Source organism: Bufo bufo, chromosome 3 (genome assembly GCF_905171765.1).
Source record: "Bufo bufo chromosome 3, aBufBuf1.1, whole genome shotgun sequence".
NCBI classification, from domain to species: Eukaryota; Metazoa; Chordata; class Amphibia; order Anura; family Bufonidae; genus Bufo; species Bufo bufo.
In genome coordinates, this window is record NC_053391.1 from 575,158,855 (window position 1) to 575,183,086 (window position 24,232).

General features: G+C 43.5%; 1 protein-coding gene across 2 annotated transcripts in view; it reads right to left on the reverse strand.

Annotated features, from left to right (window-relative positions):
• The window catches only part of R3HDM2 (R3H domain containing 2), a 174,825-nt gene extending 153,929 nt beyond the window's left edge, over positions 1-20,896 (reverse strand). The window contains exons 1-2 of one of the 2 annotated variants that reach the window (XM_040425722.1): positions 20,511-20,896; positions 11,620-11,713 (exon numbers count right to left, since the gene is read on the reverse strand). The gene's annotated coding sequence lies outside the window, so the exon portion shown is untranslated. The remainder of the gene's footprint in view (positions 1-11,619; positions 11,714-20,510) is intronic. The other variant, XM_040425724.1, reaches the window with a different exon arrangement.
• Between the last annotated feature and the right edge of the window lie 3,336 nt (positions 20,897-24,232).

Below are 24,232 nucleotides of genomic sequence, written 5' to 3' on the forward strand. Positions count from 1 at the left end.
AAGCCCCCCTGATGCACACTTACAGTAGAAACTCCCAAAAAGTGACCCCGTTTTAGAAACTAGGGGATAAAGTGCCAGTTTTATTGGTACTATTTTGGGGTACATGATTTTTAATTGCTCTATATTACTTTTTTTTGTGAGACAAGGTAACCAAAAAATGGCTGTTTTGGCACGGTTTTTATTTATTTTTTACAACATTCATCTCACAGGGTAGATCATGCTATTTTTATAGAGCAGGTTGTTACGGATGCAATGATATCAAATATGTCTACCTTGCTTGCTTGAGTTTTACATAATAATGCATTTTTGAAAAAAAATATATGTTTGTGTCTCCATATACTGAACGCAATATTTTTATTTTTTTCTGCCGACCGTCTTGTGCAGGGGCTCGTTTTTTGCAGGAGGAGTTGACGTTTTTATTGATCATTTATTATTACACTTTATGCAGCAAGGTGACCCAAAAATTTGTTTTAACACAGTTTTTATTTATTTTTTCAGCGTTCACCTGAGGGGTTAGGTCATGTGACATTTTTATAGAGCAGATCATTACGGACATGGCAATACCTAATATGTATACTTTTTCTTATTTATTTAAGTTTTACACAATAATAGCATTTTTTAAACCCAAAAAATTATGTTTTAGTGTCTCCATAGTCTGAGAGCCAGAGCTTTTTTATTTTTTGACCGATTGTCTTAGTTAGGGTCTCATTTTTGGCGGGATGAGGTAACAGTTTGATTTTGAGGGGTATACGCCTTTTTGATCGCTTGGTGTTGCACTTTATGTGATGTTAGGTGACAAAAAATTGCTTTTTTTTTTTATGGTGTTCACCTGAGGGGTTAGATCATGTGATATTTTTATAGAGCAGGTCGTTACCGACGCGGCGATACCTAATATGTATATATTTTTTTTATTTATTTTGCTTTAACACAATAATATCATTTTTGAAACAAAAAAATTATGTTTTAATGTCTCCATGTTCTGAGAGCTATAGCTTTTTTTATTGTATGATCGATTTTCTTATGTAGGGGCTTATTTTTTGCAGGATGAGGTGACGGTTTATTGGTACCATTTTGTGGGACATACGCTTTTTTGATCACTTGGTGTTGCACTTTGTGATGTAAGGTGACAAAAATGGCTTTTTTTGACACAGTTTTTAATTTTTATTTTTTTATGGTGTTTATCTAATGTGGTGGACCATTGATCTATTTATAGAGCCGGCCGTCACAGACGCAGCAATACCAAATATGTCTATCTTATTTTTTCTATTTTTAACATTTTTATTTTATTTTTTATTTTACACTTTGCGTCCCCCATAAGGTTATACAAGACCTCTGGGGAATATGGGGACATTTAACTTCACTTTATTTATTTCACTATTGATATCTCCTGTAACTGGGGCTGACATAGTAGCCCCCAGTTACAGGGGAAATACACCCCCCAAAGAGGCTGTACAGCACTATACAACGCTGTACAGCCTCAGTGCAGGGCTGATCGAGGTCTGTGGAAGACCCGACAGCATCTGCACTCCCCCGGGCCCCGGCGGTCACATGATCACCGGGCCAAGACAGGAAATGCATAGCGCTTCCTGATCTGTATATACAGCCCTCGTTGAGCGCTGTGTATACAGCGATCTAGAAGGCAGGGACACCTGGGAACTGTCCATGCCTTCTCTCTGGGGTGCCCTGCAGTCACTGACAGCGGGCCCCGCTGCTCGGCAGCTGCACGATTAGCGTGCAGATGCGATCTCTGAATGGACGTTCCAAAACGTCTAGAGTTAAACAACCACCCATAGTCTATGGGCGGTCATGAAGTGGTTAAAATACAAAAAATATTAATCTCATACAGCGAACAGTGTAATGGAAAAAAAACTAAGTGCCCAAAAAGCCAAACACACCCCAAACATGGTATAAATAAAAACTACAGATCATCCCGCAAAAAAATTTAGCCCTCACCCGGCTCCATAGACATAAATATAAAAAAAGTTATGCAGGTCAAAATATAGCAATGAAAGCAAAAAAATAAATGTGGTATTACAGTAATTGTACTGGCCTGGAGAATGAAGGCCACGGGTCAGTTTTACCGCATAGGTATGGCTCTGTGAAGGCAGGGAGTAAAAATTTTTAAAGCAAAAACAAAAAATCAACGGGGGTAGAAGGGATTAAAGGAAATGTGTCACCAAAAAATGTTTTCTGCCAGTTAAAACCAGACAGTAACACATATCCTTTTCTTGGAATCTGTTTTCATTTTCTAATTGCAGATGTATTTATTCTATTTCCTGAACATGATTATAGGGGCGGCCATCTTGCCTGAGCTGTTCTTAATAACATTTAGAAAGAATTAAGAAAAAATTGCTTCACGGGAGAGTTTTCTGGGCTTGTCATTGTACAAGGAAAGAACAGAGAAGATTGGACGACCACCTATTGTGAATGGTGGATCCTGTATTAGGCTACTTTCACATCTGCGGCACTGCAATTCGGCCTCCAGAGAATGCCAGGAATCAGCCGGACACAAACTGCAGAGTGCAGCAGTTTGTGTCTAATGGATTCTCTGCGTATTTGCCGAATTGTCACTGGATCTCTGCCAGACCCCATTATAGTTGATGGGGCCGATGGCCATTCCAGTTGCATCTGGCAATGCCAGATCTAGAGAATTCCAGCAGGCTGTTGTCTGCCGAAACCACCTGCTGGAATCTGTGCCGCAGATGTGAAACTGGCCTTATCGGTCATTCTAATCCTGCTTGTAATAAGATCACCTCTGTATTCATAAGTAGGTAACTGCAGTAAAATGATCTGCACAGACCAAGAAGTGGCACCTATTATTCTTCTTAGTGGCCAGGGCGAAAACAGCAGGATTTTATGGTTTTTGTTTAAATATAGATATCAACATGGAAAATTAAAAAGAAAAACAAAAAATTCTTTAAAAGTATGTAAAACATAAAAACGGGATTTAAATAGGTCACTTTCTGATGACACATTCCCTTTAAAGGGCATCTGTCAGCAGATTTCTCCCTATGACACTGACTGACCTGTTACATGTGCAATTGGCTGCGGAAGGCATCTGTGTTGGTCCCATGTTCATATGTGTCGCATTGCAGAGCAAAATAAATGTTTAAATAAATGCAAATGAGCCTCTAGGAGCAACAGGGGCGTTGCCATTACACCAAGACTTTGATTGACAGGGCCAGGCTGTGAAAACATTACCACGTCTGGTCCTTTCAGTCAATGTGATAGCCCAGCCTGTAGGTAGAACCACAACGCCACCGTTGCTCCTAGAGGCTCATTTGCATACATTTAAACATTTTTCTCAGCAATGTGGGCACATATTAACAAGGGACCAACACAGATGCCTTTAGCTGCCAAGCGCACATGTAACAGGTCAGCCAGTGTCATAGGGACAAATCTACTGACAGATGCCCTTTAAAAAACTACTTAGCTGTTTTGCAGTCCTAGCAGGTGTGCCTTCATACAATTCCACATCAAAGCATGAGGTTTTGTAAAAAAAAAAAAAAAAAAAAAAAATACATAAAAGTTACATTTATGACTAAAAGTCTAAAACCTACTAATAAACTAACCTTTGCATGCAGATAGCCCTTCCTACTAAATACACCAAAATTCCTCATGATCCAGATGTCAGTACACATGAAATATCAAGAGGTAATAAGATTTGCTTTTCTCCAACACCCCCAAAATGTTCCTACTCCTCTCCCCATGGGTCACTAGAGGCTGTACTGGGGAAGATATGAAAGTAAAAATAAAGTAAAAATAAAAAATATATAAATTACTCTCTCCAGCGCCATTTTTCCGCCACTGTGGTTTGCAAACTGCAGCGGTGTTGTGCTTGGATATGGCACATGACTGCTGCAACCAATCACTGTCTTCAGTGGTCTACTGCTGAGGACAGTAATTGGCAGCAGTGATGTGCCGATGATGTACACAGTGACATGCTTGGATAGGACAAGTCACCACTGATGCTTGCAAACAGCATCAGGAGAACCAGAAAGTGGCGAGTATAACTTTTTTTTTTTTTTTTTTACATTTTAGGGAACTTCCAAGATTTAAAATTATCTTGTCCAAATCCTTTAATGGCCACAGAATTTGTCAAAATTATCTGTCGATATTCCGCAGCAGCAAACTTCGCACCAAATGCGGATTTTGCTGCAGGAATGATCATGGAAATGCGTTGGGCTTGCTGCAGATTTTACCCTCTGCACTGCAAAGAATGACATGAGGAAGCTATGTGCGGATATGCGCTATGTGCGGATATTGCTGAAGAATATTTCCGCAGCACGTGGATGAGATTTTTGAAAACTTCGTCCTCTTCAATGCTACTGTAAACGCTACAGATTTATTGCATGCAGAAAATCGCCAGATACGGCTTGTGAGAAATTGACGCACACATTAATTTGAAAATAATCCACACGAGGAGATTCAAAGTAGCTTCGACGTCCCCACGATACAAGGGCGCATGCGCGAGACCACCATCCAAGCCGGCATACAGCAGAGCGGGCGGCCGACTGCGATGCAGTAACACTGTCACAGCGCTGTGGATTCCGTGAGTAACTGACCCTGAAAACCACCACCAATACAGATAAATATAACGAACCAATATATGAAGTTCGCTCATACTGAAGTTATCCGATTGGCTAAAGTGGGACATAACGGGACATTTTATGTATAGCTCGTTAGTACTACAAGTCCCAGCCTGAGCACAGAAGCGCTAGGACATTGAACATTAAATACATCTTAGGCGGATATTAAGTCATTTTTATAAATAAGATATAAATATCGATACAAGGAACTATAAGAATCACAAGGCCGTATCTTGTATATCATTTATAAAAGTTTTATGCGAGAGCTCCATCTCAAACATTTAAAGAGACCGTGAATGTGTTTGACGATAATTTTTAATATATTGTTTTTATGACATTATATATATATATATATATATATATATATATATATATATATATATATATATATATATAGTAAGGCTACTTTCACACTCGCGTTCTGTGCGGATCCGTTCAGATAATACAACCGTCTGCATCCGTTCAGAACGGATCCGTTTGTATTATCTGTAACGGATCCCTTTTCTATTGTACCAGATTGTGTCAGTGAAAACGGATCCGTCCCCATTGACTTACATTGTGTGCCAGGAGGGATCCGTTTCGCTCAGTTTCATCAGACGGACTGATGAAAGCAGCGTTTTGGTGTCCGCCTCCAGAGCGGAATGGAGACTGATCGGAGGCAAACTGATGCATTCTGAGCGGATCCTTTTCCATTCAGAATGTATTAGAATGCAAACTGATCCGTTTTGGACCGCTTGTGAGAGCCCTGCACGGATCTCACAAACGGAAAGCCAAAATGCCAGTGTAAAAGTAGTCTAAAGTGTATGCAAACTGACTGTGAGCCGGCCATTTTTTCCCTTTCTTGCTTTGTACTTTTAACATCAATAGGAAGTTGGTGGGCTGTGCTCCAGTCCATAGAGTGGGGACATTTATAGAAAATTGTCGGCGCCTGGAAATGTGACAACTCGTGTAGAATTTGTAGTGCGCAATCTCCTAAACAGAATAAGCAAAACGTGAACATGCACTGGTGGAAAAGCCCTTCAATGCAGATCTGTCGGGTCTACTGTGTATCCAGAGCGAGCCCATGAGTTCAGCTTCCCTCACCCACACGCTGTACACACCAGTCCGTGGTGAAATACAGGATACCCATCACAACCCTCCAGCGCAGCAGTAGGCAGCGTAGAACCCCTTTAGAAAAGAGCGAAACTCTTGGTAAAAGAGCGTTCTTGGCCCTTGATAAATGTATCAAATACAAAGAGGATTTGCAGACGCTGGGCTCAGAGATACCTCGCAGCACAATAATCTCCTAATCAGATAAATCAGACAGTGTGGAGGATGCGATTACTTCCGTTACAGGGCAATAAGGGCAGAATATTCCGTGCTGCTCAGGGAGAGGGCATGGGCACAGTGGAAGATCTATAGACCAAGGGAGCTAAAGGCATAAGAAGATTACCTTTTAATAGAGTAATAAAAATGCATACAATTCAGATACAAATTTGGTTTACATCATTTACACGATGCTATCCAAGACGAACGCGTGGCACCAGTAGTTTGCCTCCCGGCCAATAAATAAGCAGCAAAATAAGCCATTTAACGGCTAATTATCACAGTTTCTGTTTCACTTGTATTTGTGTGGCTAAGAACAGCATCACAAAACGGGTTTAAAAAAAAAAAATTATAATATTCAGCACCACCGTTCTTGTCCATGTGCGCGGATTCCACCTCATAAAACCACCATGCGGTTGTGTGAGATCCTTCTCCCACGGTTCCTAATGAAATGTTCACGCAGCCGCCATTTATATCAGTGTCTCACCAAAAAAAGGCCATGTCTGGGTTATGATCGCAGCCCATCATTGAAAACAACAGAAGGTGGACTTCGTGTGGCCAACCAGAGGCTTTTTTTTTTTTTGTCTGGAATCTGTGTCAAAGAACCCAGTATCTACATTCCCCTGAGGTCGGATTCACTAATATTTCTCTTTCGGGGGGCACTGTTCGCATCTTTAGTGGGTTTCTTGCAGAAAAACACCAGCTTTGGATGTTAGATTAAAGTCTATATGAAATTTGAAACGCAGGACACACATGAGTTTTCTTTTGTTTGTATTTTTTATTTGGGTGCTTTTAAAAAAAAAAAAAAAAAAAAAAAAATGCAGCATGTTGATGCAATGATTTTTCTTTTAGGTGTTTTTCCATATCCCTGCTCTAAAAAGGAAAAAATTAAAATTCAAAACATGTTGAAAATGGCACTAAAAGAGGCCATAAACCCATGTAACATGCAAAAAATGCATACATATTGACATTCTATAGCTGCAAAAAACAAAAAAATACATAAAAAAAAAGCCAAAAGCAAGTTTGGATGTGAAGGAGTTCTAAGGGTCCTTACGCACATGAATTTGTATTTGCTTTTTTTTTTTTAAACCTTTAAAAAAACTGAATAACCATGCTCCGGTTTTTTTAGGACACCTGCATTTTTTGTGGACATATTTTCTAAATGGCTGTGAACTGCCTTGTTTTCTTTCCCATATAGTGAAGGAAATGTAAAAATGCCTATAAGAAGCCAGAGCTCCAGCATGCTGTGAGTTTTAAAAGAAGCCAAAAATTGCCACCCAATAAACAAAAACCCCAGCATGGCCTGGGATCATGGCCGGGATGAAGAGTTCAATCAGCAGCTTCTATTCATTTACACTGGGTACGGACTGCGGACGCGTTAGTTTCCCTGTCCGTCCCTAGTGTAAGTGAATGGAGGCCACTGAAGGACAGAACGCTCCATCGGGGGCCATGTTCCCAGCACTGGCACACAGGTCAAGGGACCTGCATGTAAACACGAATTATTCATATCAGTGAGATGACATCAGTGCCTATAGTGTAATCATGCTTAGTATGAGCTGCATGCATGTACAGCTACTAATATAAACCGCCCAACCCCTTTAGGATCCAGTAAAACGGGTCACACCATTTTATTTTATGTAATGCAATCCAAGTCAGATTTTTCTTCAACAGTGGCGTCGCAGTCGCAACATGTCGCATGGCGACACCATTAAAATACATTATATCAAATTTTCGCGACATGTCACCATGTATCCGGACCTTTAAAGGGGTTTTCCCGAGATCGAGGTAGCACTGTGGCCTTCTTGCTGCAGTTCCTAGGCCAGTGACGACACGTTCAGGTGAAAGGAGCTGAGCTGTGATACCAAGCACGGCAGCTATACAATGTACGGCGCTGTGCTTGGTGAGCAAGAAGGGTGCGGCGCTCACAAGAGAGACAGTGCCTCCTCGAACAACTGATCAGCGGGGGTCCCGGGTGTTGGACCCTCACCGATCACATACTGACAACCTATCCTGAGGAGTAGTGTTGGTCGAAGTGCACTTCAGAGCAATCTCCGTACAGCATTCAAAAGTATGGGCTTCGAAAGTGAAATTTATTATGTCCGAATTCTTGCGAGACTTTGTTAATAACTTCGGACTTCGATTATTCAACTTGAAAATCATTTTAAAACTGGGACCTAATGTCTGCTTACCGAAACAGACATTGAAGATGTCCCAAGTTATTCAACGAAGTCTCGTGAGACTTCAGACATAATGAATTTCACCACTGCGAAGCCCATACATTTGAATTCTGTACGGACACGGGTCCATGATCCGAAGCACACTTCACTCAACACTACTGAGGAGTATTTAAATCTCGGAAAACCCTTATAAAGTTTTTTTTAATCCCTTTGCCCCATCTCCTGTTCTGAACATACAAAATGAACTCAGTCTGTAACATACATGGTTTTAGAAATCTGTCTGTTCTCGCTGCTCCTGCGGTTAATTCTTGAGAACCACTCTGCCAATGTATGGTACACCATCAGGATCATCTAATGCTTATATCGAGCTTGCATGGTTCAACCCTCCTTGTTAACCCCCGCCAATCCTAGCCAATGAGTGTGTGAGAGAGAGAGTGTGAGTGAGTGAGAGAGAGAGTGAGAGATGTTTTAAGGCATTTTTATTACTTTATGCAAAGTCAAAAGTTTACATACATTTCATTAATATTTGGTACCATTGCCCTTAAACTGTATGACTTGGGTCAAACGTTTTGGATATCCTTCCACAAGCTTCTCACAATAGTTGGTCGGAATTTGGGCCCATTCCTCCTGACAAAACTGAGCCTCGTTTGTTGGTCACCTTTTCAGCTTTGCCCATAAATTTTCAATAGGATTGAGATCAGGACTTTGTGATGGCCGCTCCAAAACATTGACTTTGTTATCCTTAAGCCACTTTGTAACCAGTTTGGCAGTATGCTTCAGGCCATTGTCCATTTGGAAGACCCATTTCCTTCCAAGCTTTAACTTCCTGGCTGATGTCTTGAGATGTTGCTTCAGTATTTCCACATAATCTTCTTTCCTCATGGTGCCATCTCTTTTGTGAAGTGCACCAGTCCCTCCTGCAGCAAAACCACCCCACAACATGCTGCTGCCACCCCCGTGTTTCACAGTTGGGATGGTGTTCTTAGGCCTCCAAGCTTCTCCCTTTTTCCTCCATACGTAACGATGGTCTTTATGGTCAAAAAGTTCAATTTTAGTTTCATCAGACCACAGGACATGTCTCCAAAAATGTAGGTCTTTGTTTCAGTGTGCATTTGCAAACATGAATCTGTCTTTTTTATATTTCTTTTGGAGTAATTGGAGTAATGGCTTCTTCCTGGCCGAGTGGCATTTCAGCCCATGTTGATACAGTACTCGTTTCACTGTGGACACAATCTTACCAGCTTCCACCATCATCTTCACAAGGTCTTTTGCTTTTGTTCTTGGGTTGATATGCACATTTCGGGCCAAAGCATGTTCATCTCTGGGGGACAGAACCCGTCTCCTTCCTGAGCGGTATGATGGCTGGACTTTCCCATCTTGTTTGTACTTGCGTATCATTGTTTGTACAGATGAACGAGGCACCTTCAGGTATCTTGAAATTACACCCAAGGTTGAGCCAGACTTGTGCAAGTCCACAATTCTCTTCCTGATACCTTGGCTGATTTCTTTATACTTTCCCATGATGCTACACAAAGAAGCAGTGTGCTTCAGGTGTGCATTTAAATACATCCACAGGTGTGTCTCTAATTAACCCAGATGTTGCCAACAAACCTAACAGAAGCTTCCAAACACATGACATCATCACATAGGCAGTCCAGAATTGTTTAAAGGCATAGTAATCTTAGTGTATGCAAACTTTAAACATTGCAGAAAGTAATAAAAATGCCTTAAAACATTCTCTCTTTCTCATTATTCTGGCATTTGGCAAATAATAATAATTATGGTAATCCTAATTGACCAAAAACAGGAAAGGTTTGTTCTGATTTCATGTCAGATATTGAGAAAAACATGCATATGTGTCTTTATATTAGTGCATGTAAACTTCTGGTTTCAACTGTATTTCTTCTTGGTGTGGTGTCCGGACGGACGCCGATTGGAGCTGTGGTGGATGCCGCGAGCAGGTATTCAACATTCAAAGTGAATAACCATAGTGGTTTCCGCTGAAGTATGCAGCGGAGTGTGACGCTGTCAATATCTGCCGTGTGAACGTCCCCTTGAAGTGTTTTTTCACCTGTATCTAAATTCTGACATCTCATTAAATGAGCCAAGAATCCAACTGAGGCCGGCAGCATAATGTATGTATCAATATGCATAACCACGAGACAGAATATCACAAAGATCTGAATTCATAAGATCATTACATGGTCCAAGAATGAGGCCTAAATATCAACATGTATGGCATATGTTATCTACCTGATGCTGGCACTGGGGTGCTGTGATATTAAAGGGGGTGTGCAGTTGCTTAAAGGGAGTCTGTTACCAAAATTTCACCTTCTGCGCTGCTTATATAATGCCGTACCACAAATAAACAAGATTTAAATGGTACCGTTGTTCTTTTCTTCCAACGTTCATAGACAGCAAAAGCGTGGTTTTAATGATATACAAATGAGGGTTCGCAAGTGCCCAGGGGTGGCATTCGGGCAGTAAGTGCTCAGGCTAACTCCCTAACCCCTTGTTTGGCCCGCCCTGTAATCCTGTTGAGTGGCCAAGATGGCGTGATTGCGCAGTTTACCACCGGGCCCGGGCATGCGCTCCCAGCAATGCGCACGCTCCAGCTAACAGCATTCTACTAGGGATAGCTGGCGCCAGGCGGTGAACTGCGCACGCGTCGATCTTGGCCACTCAACAGAATGACACAAGGGGATTACAGGGCGGGGCAGACAAGCGGAAAGGGAGGCGTTAAGCTCGCATAAGGCAGAGGGGCCTGGGCATTTACTGCCCGAATGCCACCCTGGGGCACTTGCGAGCCCTCTCTTGTATATCATTAAAACCGCATTTTTGCTGCTTAAAAACATAGGAAGAAAAGAATTAAAGTACCATATAAATCATGTTTATCTGTGCTACAGCGTAGTGTAAGCAGCGCAAAATTTTGGTGACAGAGCGGTGGGGATCCGACCTCGGCATCTGCGCCGATAAGCTGTTTAAAGGGGTAGCGGCGCTCATGCAAGCACTGCTTCATCTTCCTCAAAATTACCTGTGCGTCATTTCCTTTATAAAGCCGATTGGTGGAGGTGCTGGAACTTGGACCCCACCGGTCTGATATTGATGACCTATCCAAGTAACTGCACAGCCCCCTTTACAGAGAATCCGTCACAGAATTTACAACACAAACTGCCCACAGTAATAAATAGATCCCTAAGCCCTGATAAGGCTGGTGTATACGTAACTTATAAATCCATGTAAGAATGGCTGCATAACCCTTTCGCCCAATATTGATAAAGGCCTGAGCCCAGCCTATCTTCACTTTAGATGGGAAGAAAAATGGATTTATACAGCCAGTCTCACATGGATTTTCAAAGTACACTAGCCTCATCAGGTCTAAGATGTATTTATAGGGCTGTCCAGGATAAGAAAAACATGGCAGCTTTATTCCAAAGCTCCACACCTGTCCACGGGTTGCTCCATCGTAGTGAATGGAAGATACAGCATATCCAGGCTATAGTCATTACAATGAACAAGAATGTCGCCATTTTTTTTTCAATACTTACAAAAATAGGATCTAAAGAAGTCTACTGGAGAATCCAAACAATTCTATGTAGAGACGACGTCATTCAACCCAGCAAAGTGGATAATATGCTTTGCCTGTTAATGATGAGAAAGGGACATAAAGGGGGAAGCTTTAATGTAACGCACAGTTCTCAAGCATTATCTTATGAAATGACCATTCCAGAATCCACTGCATTTTCTTATAAAGATATTAAACGAGTGAAAAGAAACAAAAACTACAATTGCACAGAACCCACACACGTACAACAGCTAATGCATAAGGCTACTTTCACACTGGCGTTGTGGTTTTCCGTTTGCGAGATCCGTGCAGGGCTCTCACAAGCGGTCCAAAACGGATCAGTTTGCACTCTAATGCATTCTGAATGGAAAAGTAGGGATGTCCCGATACAGAACATTTGCACGAGTACTTCCACTCATGCAAATGTCGCCGATACCACTGCAGATACCTGATGGCAGTGCATCGGTGGGGACGACGGTTGCGGGTCCCGTGTCTGCTGCGGCGGCGGTGTTCTGTGAAATTTCCCTACCCTCGTCACTTCCTGTTGTGACGCGGCCGCACCGGACATGACGTTCCCAGCTTGGTGCCGCGCAGGCGCACGATGACGGGGTAGGGAAGTTTCACACCAGAGTTGGGGAGAAGGGGCCACCTAATGCGCTTGTGCCTTACCTCTCAGCTGGCTCCAGATGATTGTACCCCAGCGGATGGGCGTGGGGGGCAGGACTTCTGTGCGGCGGTGTTCTGTCAGAAAACCTTAAATCGTCAGATTCCCTTACCCCACATCCCAAGTCCCATGCGGTTGCCTAGCACTGGGAGGAAGTTAAATCCACTTCCTCCCAGTACTCTGGTGCATCCACATGGGAAGGATTACAGCAGGCCAGGTGGGTATAGTGCATGAAATGGAGGAGAAATTCAGTTAATTTCTCTCCATTTTATGCCAAAGGCTGTCCGGGCATGCTGGGAGTTGTCGTTTTGCAACAGCTGGAGGCACGCTGGTTGGGAATCACTATTATATGCCCATTCTCTCACTTCATATGCCAATTCCCCTCCTTATATGCCAGTGTTTTCCAACCAGTGTGCCTCCAGCTGTTGCAAAACTACATAAAACTGTAATAATTGGTATCGTGAGTGCTTAAATAAAAGTATCGGTATTCGTACTCTGTCTTAAAAAAATGGTATCGGGACATCCCTATGGAAAAGGATCCGCTCAGTTTGCACGAGTTCAGTCTCCATTCTGCTTTGGAGGCGGACACCAAAACACTGCCTGCAGCGTTTTGGTGTATCTCTAATAAAACTTAGCCAAATGGATCCGTCCTGACACACAATTTAAGTCAATGGGGACAAATCTGTTTTTTCTGACACAATCTGGCACAATAGAAAACGGATCCGTCCTCCATTGACTTTCAATGGTGTTCAACACGGATCCGTCTTGGCTATGTTACAGATAATACAAACGGATCCGTTCTGAACGGATGCAGACGGTTGTATTATCTGAACGGATCCGCACAAAACGTGAGTGTGAAAGTAGCCTAAGAACTGCAATTCATCTGTGCCATCTTCAGCTTATTCCACATCACACTATCAGCCCCGGCATGGCCGGATACCGCCAGATCTCCACGGACTATAATAGCCTTCTGGCATAACTGCTGGCGTTCAGCCAGAAGTATTTGCACTCATGCCGGAAAGCCGCCAGATCCCCAACAGATCTAGGCTATGCCTGATACAGTAAACTCCGGTAGTCTATTGCACTGCTGGACTACCAGAGTTTGTGCCAGAGATGTGAACCTACCCTTAACGTTGTAGTTCCGTCAGTAATGTTTAGAGCCATAAAACAAAAGTAGTTTGAAAGGGTTTTCCCCAATTTTTTTTCCCTGATGACGTATCCTCTGGATAGGTCCTCAGTATCTGATCGGTGGGGCTCAGACACCTGATACCCCGGCCGATCAGCTGTATTGAGAAGGCAAGAGCGCTCCTATGAGTGGCGTGCTTGGTATCGCTCTCAGCCCCATTCACTTCTATGAGGCTGAGCTCCTCCTAGGCCACAGGATCGACAAAATGTGTTGTTACTGGGGAAAAGCGGAGAGAAAGCCGCGATGCTCAGAGGATAGATCATGGTAAAAATCTCAGAACACCCCTTTAAAAGGAGTTTTCCAGGCTTGTGAAATGGATAATTTATCCTTCATTTAGGTCATCAATATCTGAAGGGTGGAGGTCCGACACCCCTAGAACAGCTGGGGATACAGGGAGTTGGACCCACATCAAACGGATATTGATGATCTACCCTGAGGATGTCCTCAATATCAGCTGCCTGGAAACCCCCTTAAGATGGATTTTTGTGTGTTCTCTCTACAGTGCTACAGGAAGCGGCAGCACGAAATAGGGCCATCGGTCACAATCACTGGCATGTATAAAAGCGTCATTTGTTTGCTATAAGAAATAGCAAACCAAAAATGTATATGCTATCTGGCCACCATTTTGCCAGTATTCCTCACATCCAACAGTGTACATTTTTATAGGAGACCTTAAAAGGGGGTTGTCTCACTTCAGCAAATCGCATTTATCATGTAGAGAAAGTTAATACCAGGCACTTACTAATGTATTGTGATTGTCCATTCATTTTTCCATCACATTATTCACTGCTCGTTTCCATGGTTACGAGTCACAACCACCCTGCAATCCGGCATCAGTGGCCGTGCTTGCACACTATAGAAAAAAGCGACGGTCAAGGCCATTAGAGGGGCCAGGGCCTTTTTCTATATAGTGCATGCACGGCCACCGCTGCTGCATTGCATGGTGACTGTAACCATGGAAACGAGGCATATATAATTTGATGGAAATATAGATCAAGCCAGCAATATGGACAATCACAATACATTAGTAAGTGCCTTGTATTAACTTTCTCTACATAATAAAGGCCCTTTGCTGAAGTGAGACAACCCCTTCAATACAATTTACCTCTCGGTAGGTCATCAGTATCTGATCAGTGGGGGTCCAACACCTGGGACCCCCGGCAATCAGCTGTTCATGAAGGCACTGGCGCACAGTAGCGCCGCAAAATTCTCCCAACTTTTCCTAGGCCGAGAGATGACACGTTCATCGATCACATGGCCTAAGTGTAGCTCAGCCCCATAGAGGTGAATAGGTCTGAGCTGCGATACCAAGCACAGCCGCTATATAATGTATAGAGCTGTGTGAAGGCCGCGGCACTCAAAGCAGCACTGGTGCCTTCTCAAACAGCTGATCGGCGGAAGTCCCAGGTGTCAGACCCCCAACGAACAGATATTCATGACCTATTCTAAGGATAGGTCACCAGTTGTAAACTTTTGGGAAACCCTTTTAAGTGTGGTTTGGGGGGATTCCAAGAGATGGCAGCTCTGTGGAGCATCACAGCATCTTCCTAGTTTTGCTGGACATAGACTGAGAAGGTATTACAGCTCAGCGCTATTCAAGTAAGACCTCATGCACACGACCATATGTGTTTTGCAGTCTGCAAATCGGGGATCAACAAAACACACACACCGGCCGAGTACATGCTGCCATTTTGTTTCTAACTCCTGTAAAAATGTCCTATCCATGTCCGCAAAACGGAAAAGAATAAGACGTATTTTTTTTTTGCTGGTTGACAGAACCTGGACAGCACATGGGGTGCACACCGCATCTTTTGCAGCCCCACGGAAATGAATGGGTCCGCATCCGATCCGCCAAAAACGGCATAGACAGAAAATACAGTCGTGTGCATGAGGCCTAGAGACGCCGAGCTAAAAATGTCTGATGCAGAACCAGGGTAAGAGTCATTTTGTGTCTTAAAAAGAATGCAAAGGGCAGAGCTTGGAGAGTCCGTCACCGCTGACTGTCAGGTGTCCAGGCAGTCAGACCTGTATCAACGCCAACAGGCATTTTCCAATTACAGCTTTCTTGCAAACCCCTTCCTTCTGCGGTGGAGATCTATAGGTTCACAGCCAGAATGGAGGCAGTTAAAGGGGGTTTAGGGAGTACAATATTGATGGCCTACCCTCAGAAGAGCTCATCAATATCTGGGGGTGGGGGATCAGCTGTTTGACGAGGCAGCGCCGCTCCAGTGAGTGCTGAGGCCTCCTCACAGCGTCACACATTGTATAGAGGCTGTTCTAGGCGCTGCAGCTGACTGACCTGCAAACAGACCTTGTGACTTTAATGGTCTAGGACAGGGATCAGCGACCTCCGCCACTCCAGCTGTTCTGAAACTACAACTCCCAGAATCCTCCCTTTACTTCTGTGGAAATTACAAGAACAGCCGAGTAAGTTTGCATGCTGGGAGTTGTAGTTTTACAGCAGCTGGAGTGCCGAAGGTTGCTGATCCCCGGTCTAGGAAGAGGCTGCAGTGCTCTCTTCAAACAGCTGATCAGTGAGGGGGCTGGGAATTGGATTCCTACCGATCAGATATTGATGTCTTAGGCTACATGCACACATCCGCAACTGTTTTGCGGTCCGCAAATTGTGGACCCAAAAAACACGGACACCGGCCATATGTGCGTTCAGCATTTTGCGGACCGCAGATGGCTGGCACTATGGTAAAAATGCCTATTCTTGTCCATGTCTGCGGACAAGAATAGGACACGCTCTATTTTTTTGTGGGGCTGCGGAACGGAAGTGCAGATAGCACACGGTGTGCTGTCTGCATCTTTTGCGGCCCTATTGAAATGAATAATTCTGCACCCGTTACGCAAAATTGCGGAACGGATGCAAACCCATTATGCGGACGTGTGAATGGACCCTTAGGCCTCATGCACACGGCCGTTGTTTTGGTCCGCATCCGAGCCGCAGTTTTGGCGTCTTGGATGCGGACCCATTTACTTCAATGGGGCAGCAAAAGATGCGGGCAGCACTCCGTGTGCTGTCGGCATCCGTTGCTCCGTTCCGTGGTCCGCAAAAAAAAAAAAATATAACCTGTCCTATTCTTGTCTGCGTTTTGCAAATTGCAGAACGCACACGGACGCCATCCGTGTTTTGCGGATCCGCGGTTTGCGGACCGCAAAACACACAACCGTCGTGTGCATGAGGCCTTATCCTGAGAATAGGTCATCAATCTTTACTCCTAGGAAACCCCTTTGGGCACAGGTACCTGTACCTGTACATTTAATATAAGGCTTTGACTATATTCACATCTTCCTTTTATGCCTCATTCACACGTCACTGTTTTGGTCAGTGATTGTGAGCCAAAACCAGGACTGGAGCCTCCACAGACATAAGGTCTAAGAGCTCATGCACACAACCGTATGTATTTTGGGGTCTGCAAAACACGGATCAACAAAAACTACGGATGACGTCCGTGTGCATTCCGTATTTTGCGGAATGGAACAGCTGGCCCTTCATAGAACAGTCCTAACCTGGTCCGTAATGCGGACAATAATAGGACATGTTCTATTTTTTTGCGGACATACAGAAACGGAATGTACACGGAGTAACTTCAGGTTTTTTTTGCGGACCCATTGAAATGAATGGTTCCGCATACGGTCCCCAAAAAAACCGAATGTACAGAGAAGGAAAATATGTTTGTGTGCATGAGCCCTATGGGAAAGATCTGCACCCGGTACCTGACAGTACAGCCTTCACAGATCCTGACGTAAAATGATCAGATGTTTGTGGACAGGCCACGATAACCTTTCAATTCTATACAATTGCAGGTTCAGTCATATCTGACAAACAGAAACAAAACATGAATTATAAAATAAAAATAAAAAAAAATAAAAATCACAATTTAAATTTGCCCATTCATTTTCTGAAAGTAGACACAAGGAACATTACATTCAGTGATACCTTCCTGCATCTAAGAGCAACTTTAAAAAATGCCTACAAATTCATGTTTGTGGCTAAAAGTCTGACCCAAGCAGACACAGACTAATCGGCGTGCCAAGTCCATACAGGTCACCTGGGCTTACATACAGGCACATATCACATCTTAACCAGAACTAAACAGACCAAAAATCTCCATGCTCCAGGTGCCGTCAGTTGACAAGTTCCCCGATTAGGTGCAAGGGCTGATTATATGTCCAACTGCTAATTTTCTCACCCTTTTTAGGTGGAAAACCATGAACAGTTCCCGTACCCCCCCAATCGGGTCACTGGAGGCTGTATCGGGGGGCTGATGTCCCCTGCAGCTTCCCCACCTCCCAGAAGCAGTTAGTAAGACTTCTCATGCAGCTCCCTGACTTCAGGCAAGTGATGCATCTCGAATATTGCACCTAGAACAACAAGTATAAGGCCTCTTTCACACGGGCGTTGCGGGAAAATGTGCGGGTGCGTTGCGGGAACACCCGCGATTTTTCTGCGCGAGTGCAAAACATTGTAATGCGTTTTGCATTCGCGTGAGAAAAATCGCGCGTGTTTGGTACCCGAACTTCTTCACAGAAGTTTGGGATCGGTGTTCTGTAGATTGTATTATTTCCCCTTATAACATAGTTATAAGGGAAAATAATAGCATTCTGAATATAGAATGCAAAGTAAACTAGCGCTGGAGGGGTTAAAAAAAAATATATAAAAAAAATTTAACTCACCTTAGTCCACTTGATTGCGTAGCCCGGCATCTCCTTCTGTCTCCTTTGCTGAACAGGACCTGTGGTGAGCATTAATTACAGGTAAAGGACCTTTGGTGACGTCACTCTGGTCATCACATGATCTTTTACCATGGTGATGGATCATGTGATGACCAGAGTGACGTCACCAAAGGTCATTTACCTGTAATAATGTCCACCACAGGTCCTGTTCAGCAAAGGAGACAAAAAGGAGATGCCGGGTCGCGATCAAGTGGACTAAGGTGAGTTAAATTATTTTTTATTTTTCTTTAACCCCTCCAGCGCTGTTTTACTATGCATTCTGTATTCAGAATGCTATTATTTTCCCTTATAACCATGTTATAAGGGAAAATAATAATGATCAGGTCTCCATCCCGATCGTCTCCTAGCAACCGTGCGCGAAAATCGCATCGCATCCGCACTTGCTTGCGGATGCTTGCGATTTTCACGCAGCCCCATTCACTTCTATGGGGCCTGCGTTGCGTGATAAACGCAGAATATAGAGCATGCCGCGATTTTCACGCAACGCACAAGTGATGCGTGAAAATCACCGCTCATCTGAACAGCCCCATAGAAATGAATGGGTCGGTATTCAGTGCGGGTGCAATGCGTTCACCTTACGCATCGCATCCGCACGGAATACTCGCCCGTGTGAAAGGGGCCTAAGGCCTGGGCTACACTGCGACTTTTGGATTTTAACTATTGAAGGACAGCTGCAGTCCACAAGATTGCTTACAACTGAATACATTAACTTGGACTGAGCGGTAGTTCAATAGTTAAAACCAATCAGTCGCAGTGTAGCCCTAGCCTTACCCGGCGGCTAACAATGCCCTTCTTTATGAGAAAAGCTCAGTCTCTTATATTCTAGTGTGGCAAGCATTTAAAAGGAAGCCATATAAGTTCTTGGCAGTGAAAGGGTTCAAACAAATCAGAAATTAAAGGGGTCGTCCAGTCCCAGGATATCTTTTACAAACCACAGACTCTGCTACAATAACAAAAGAAGTAATATCCACCTTACCAATCTCTTGGTGCTCCCATTCCGCCGAATCCCTGATCCCCAGCTCCAGCCATACCTTGTCATGACAGGTGACTGCTGCAGTCAATCACTGGTGGCAGTGGAGACCTCAGTCAGTCCTCATGCACACAAACGTTTTTTTCTTCTGTTTACGTTCCGTATACGGAACCAGTTATTTCAATGGGTCCGCCAAAAAAAAAAAAAAACGGAATGTACTCCGTATGCATTCCGTTTCCGTATTTTCATTCAAAAACAGAACAGTACTATCCTTGTCCGTTATGCAGACAATAATAGGACATGTTCTATCAGGGGCCAGATGTTCCATGTTCTATCTGTTTGCATTCCGTTTTTTGCGGACCGCAAAAAACAGAAAAAGCCATACGGTCTTGTGCAATAGGCCTTACTGTTGCAGCTACTGAATGGCTGATCACAGGTGGAAACATCATCCCTGGAGCCGTGTGAACAGGTTGGCAGGAGATATGGGAGCGGCAGAAGACTGGCAAGTTATGTCTCTCTTTCATTATTTTATAGCATTTTATTATAAAAAAAAAAAAAAAAAAAAAATGGGGCTGAACAACCACCTTAAAAGGCAATCTGTCTGGTCCCGAAATCCCCATTAAATGCAGAACTACATGAATCGTACCGGTGCTGCTGGCCTTGGATTGCTTAAAAGGGTTTTCCAAGACTTTAATATGGATAGGTCATCAGTACCTGATTGGTGGGTGTCTGACACACGGGAAACCCGTCGACCAGCGGTGCACCGGTGCTCCTGCGAGTGCTGCGGCCTTCTCAGCCCCATTCACTTCTATGCGGCCTTCTCAAACCGCTGACTGTGTCGGACCCCCACCAATCACTGGCCTCAGTCGTATAGGGCACATGACCAACAAGGCCAGTGATTGGCTGTAGCAGTCATGTGCGGTATACAGGCACTGCCGCTGCTGCAGTCATGCAAACAAACCTTGGCATAGAAGTTGGCATGACGGCGCTGGCACAGCTCAGATCAGTGGGTGCAGTTTTTGCAGTACTTCACACACTGTAACATAAGCAGTTTTAGGATTCCCTCTATGATTTTGCAGAATACAATGGAAAAGCCTTAAAAAAAAAAAACAGTGGAAGGGAAATGTGTAGTAGTCACCAACAGCGACCAATCCGATTCCAGCTCTCATTTCTCAGAGGGCCCTAGAGGGGAATGAAAAAAGCAACCTGATTGGCAGCTGCCTGGGACTACTCCAGAGCCGTACATGTACAACATCCCTGTGCCAGTCTAATGGCAGGCTGGCACATGGGCACTTGTCACCTGTCACCTACCTGTTGCTTCCTGCCTCCTCGGGCTGCGCAGAGCTCCGGAGAGGGCAATGTGTGAACTAAACGTGATGAAGAAAGCCGTGTGATGGGAAGCTGTGGGAGAATGACATGGATGCCTCTGCCCTCCCTCCAGCCCGGTCAGCCCCGGCTATACGAGAGAGGAGGAGGGGAGCCTGCCGGAGACACACGCGGGAGGCTGGGGGGGCATCACAAAGAATAGGAGCGGAGAAAACGGGGGATGGGCGGAGAGAAAAGATGAACGAATGGAGAAAAGGAGAAATAAAGAGAAAGAAAAGAAAAGGAAAAAAAAGGAAATGAAGGAAGGAAAAAAAATGTCGAGACCCCTCCTCCTCCTCCTGGCAAGCTACGCGCTACGTTCCCAGCGTGCTGACGTCACGTTCTGCGACAGACGTCACCGTCCCCATAATTCCCTAGGAGTCGCTAGTTCCATCCGGCGAGAGGACTCAGCTTTGACGTCATCACCATGTGACTTTGGGTTACTTGTACCACGTGATTACGCGTGTGAGGCGGCGCGGGGCGCGCTAGTGCGCGCATGCGCTGCCTGTGTCCGTCAGTTCTACAGGAAGCTTGTGCGGCCCGGGGTAGGGTTTTTTGATAGAACACCGGCAGGACAGTGACCACTGGTTATCCCCTTAAGGCTACATGCACACCACAGTTATTTTTTTGCGGTACACATATAGCGGATCCGTTTGTCCACAAAATTTGTAGGTTGTGTTTCCGTGTGCCTACAGTTTTTTTTTTTTTGTGGTCCGCAAAATAAAAACCTGAAGGCTGTAATTCTTGAAATTTTAATATCCCCACCCAGGATATACAGGTTTCCCAGCAACCATCCGCCAAAAAAAAACAGATGCGGGTGACATACGGATGGCTTCCGTTGGTCATCCGCATTTTTTTGCGGACCCATTGACTTCAATGGGTCCGCAAAACATTTATTGCGGACAAGAATAGGACATGCAATACTTTTTTTGCGGACGGGAAACACGGACAGCGGACACGGAAAAAATGTCGTATTAAAGTTGGAAAAACCCTCCCAAACACGTCACTTTATTATTGTAGATTTGACTTTGTGTCTGAAGTAAATCTAGTTGGCGCACAGCTTAGGTGACTGAAGTGCAGTTTTAACCCATTTTAGCCCTTTTTACCCCTTTTTGTTCAAGTGTCATCACTTTTTTGTTCAGTTTAGCTGTACGAGATCTTGAATTTTGAGGGGCGAGTTGTGTTTTTTTAACCCCTTAGGGACCGGGCTCATTTTCACCTTAAGGACCAGGCAATTTTTTTGCAAATCTGACCAGTGTCACTTTATGTGGTGATAACTTTAAAACACTTTGACTTATCCAGGCCATTCTGTGATTCAAGTAAAAAAAATTCATTTTTATTTATAAAAAAAAAAATACAAAATTTACCAAAATTTTTGAAAAATTAGCAAATGTCCAAGTTTCAATTTCTCTACTTCTATTATACATAGTAATACCTACAAAAATAGTGATGACTTTACATTCCCCATATGTCTACTTCATGTTTGGATCATTTTGGGAATGACATTTTATTTTTTGGGGATGTTACAAGGCTTAGAAGTTTAGAAGCAAATCTTGAAATTTTTCAGAAATTTTCAAAAACCCAATTTTTAGGGACCAGTTCAGGTCTGAAGTCACTTTGTGAGGCTTACATAATATAAACCACCCAAAAATGACCCCATTCTAGAAACTACACCCCTCAAGGTATTCTAAACTGATTTTGCAAAAGTCGTTAACCCTTTAGGTGTTGAACAAGAGTTATTGGCAAATGGTGATGAAATTTGAGAATTTAAATTTTTTGGCAAATTTTCCATTTTAATCCATTTTTTCCAGTAACAAAGCAAGGGTTAACAGCCATACAAAATGCTATCTTTATTGCCCTGATTCTGTAGTTTGCAGAAACACTCCATATGTGGCCGTAAACTACTGTACGGGAACACGGCAGGGCTTAGAGGGAAAGGTGCGCCGTGTGGTTTTTGGAAGGCAGATTTTGCTGGACTGGTTTATTTACATCATGTCCCATTTGAAGCCCCCCTGATGCACCCCTAGAGTAGAAACTCCATAAAAGTGACCCCATTTTCGAAACTACAGGATAAGGTGGCAGTTTTGTTGGGACTATTTTTAGGGTACATATGATTTTTTGTTTATCTATATTCTATTTTACTGAGGCAAGGTTACCAGAAATGGAAATTCTGAAATTTCATCTCCATTTGCCATAAACTGTTGAGGAACACGTAAAGGGTTAATAAAGTTTTTTAAATCAGTTTTGAATACCTTAAGGGGTGTAGTTTCTTAGATGGGGTCACTTTTATGGAGTTTCTACTCTAGGGGTGTATCAGGGGGTCTTCAAATGGGACATGGTGGCAAAAAAAAAAAAAGGCCATCAAAATCTGGCTTCCAGAAACCATACAGCGTTCCTTTCCTTCTGTGCCCTGCCGTTTGGTCATACAGCAGTTTACGACCACATATGTGGTGTTTCTGTAAACTGCAGAATCAGGGTAATAAATATTAAGTTTTGTTTGGCTGTTAACCCTTGCTTTGTTACTGGAAAAAAACGTATTAAAATGGAAAATTTTTATAAAAATCTTTTGACCGTGTTCATCTGAGGGGTTGGCTCAACAGTATTTTTATAGAGCAGATTCTTATGGACACGGCAATACTTAACATGTCTAGATTTATTTTATTTATTTATGTTTTACACTATATTATCCTTTTATAAACAAAAAAATAATAATTTTAGTATCTCCATAGTCTGAGTCATTTTTTTTTTTAGTTTTTAGACGATTATCTTAGGTAGGGGCTAATTTTTTGTGGGAGGAGAGGGCAGTTTTATTGGCACTATTTTGGGGGGCATATGAATTTTTGATCGCTTGCTATTATAATTTTTGTGATGTAAGGTGACAAAAAAATAATTTTTTCTGCACTGTTTTTATTTTATTTCATGGGGTATTTTTATAGAGCAGATTCTTATGGACGTGGCGATACCTAATATGTCTATTTATTTTAGTTTTACTAAATAATATTTTTGAAAAAAAATATTTTTAGTTTTAGTGTCTCAAGTCTGAGAAACATTTTTTTTTATCCGATTGTCAGTGGCTAAATTGGGATATAAATTTAGTACTCCATAGAAGTGTGGTACTCCCTGAAGCAACCAATAATGCAGAGGCCCGGATGATCGGGGCACGTGTCACACTGAGTAGGGGTGTCCTTCCGTATCCCCCTCCTGTGACACACTCTGCACCTTTTTTGGGTCCATCCCTTCTTTCCAGTATGGGGGACCACACCTGGAATGTGTTGGCCAGGGACGATCCGGGCGCCTCCAGTTCCCGAGGTACTCCGGCCTGCTCTTTCCCGCTCAGAAAAGATCAGGGCCTTGACGACTGCCTCATAGAACTGGAGGAATTTCCCTGTGTTGCCAGCGCTCTGGGACCGCACAAAAGAGTTGTACAAGGCAACCTGTACCAAGTAGACCGCAACTTTTTTGTACCATGCCCAGGTTTTGCGCATGGCATTATATGGCTTGAGGACTTGATCAGAGAGATCAACTCCTCGCAATTCCGATTGTAGTCGACGATACAATCGGGCTTGAGGACCGTTGCCGCGGTACCTCACACAGGGACAGGGGTGATGCCGTTACCGTGAATTGTGGACAGTACTAGGACATCCCTCTTGTCCTTATATCTGACCAGC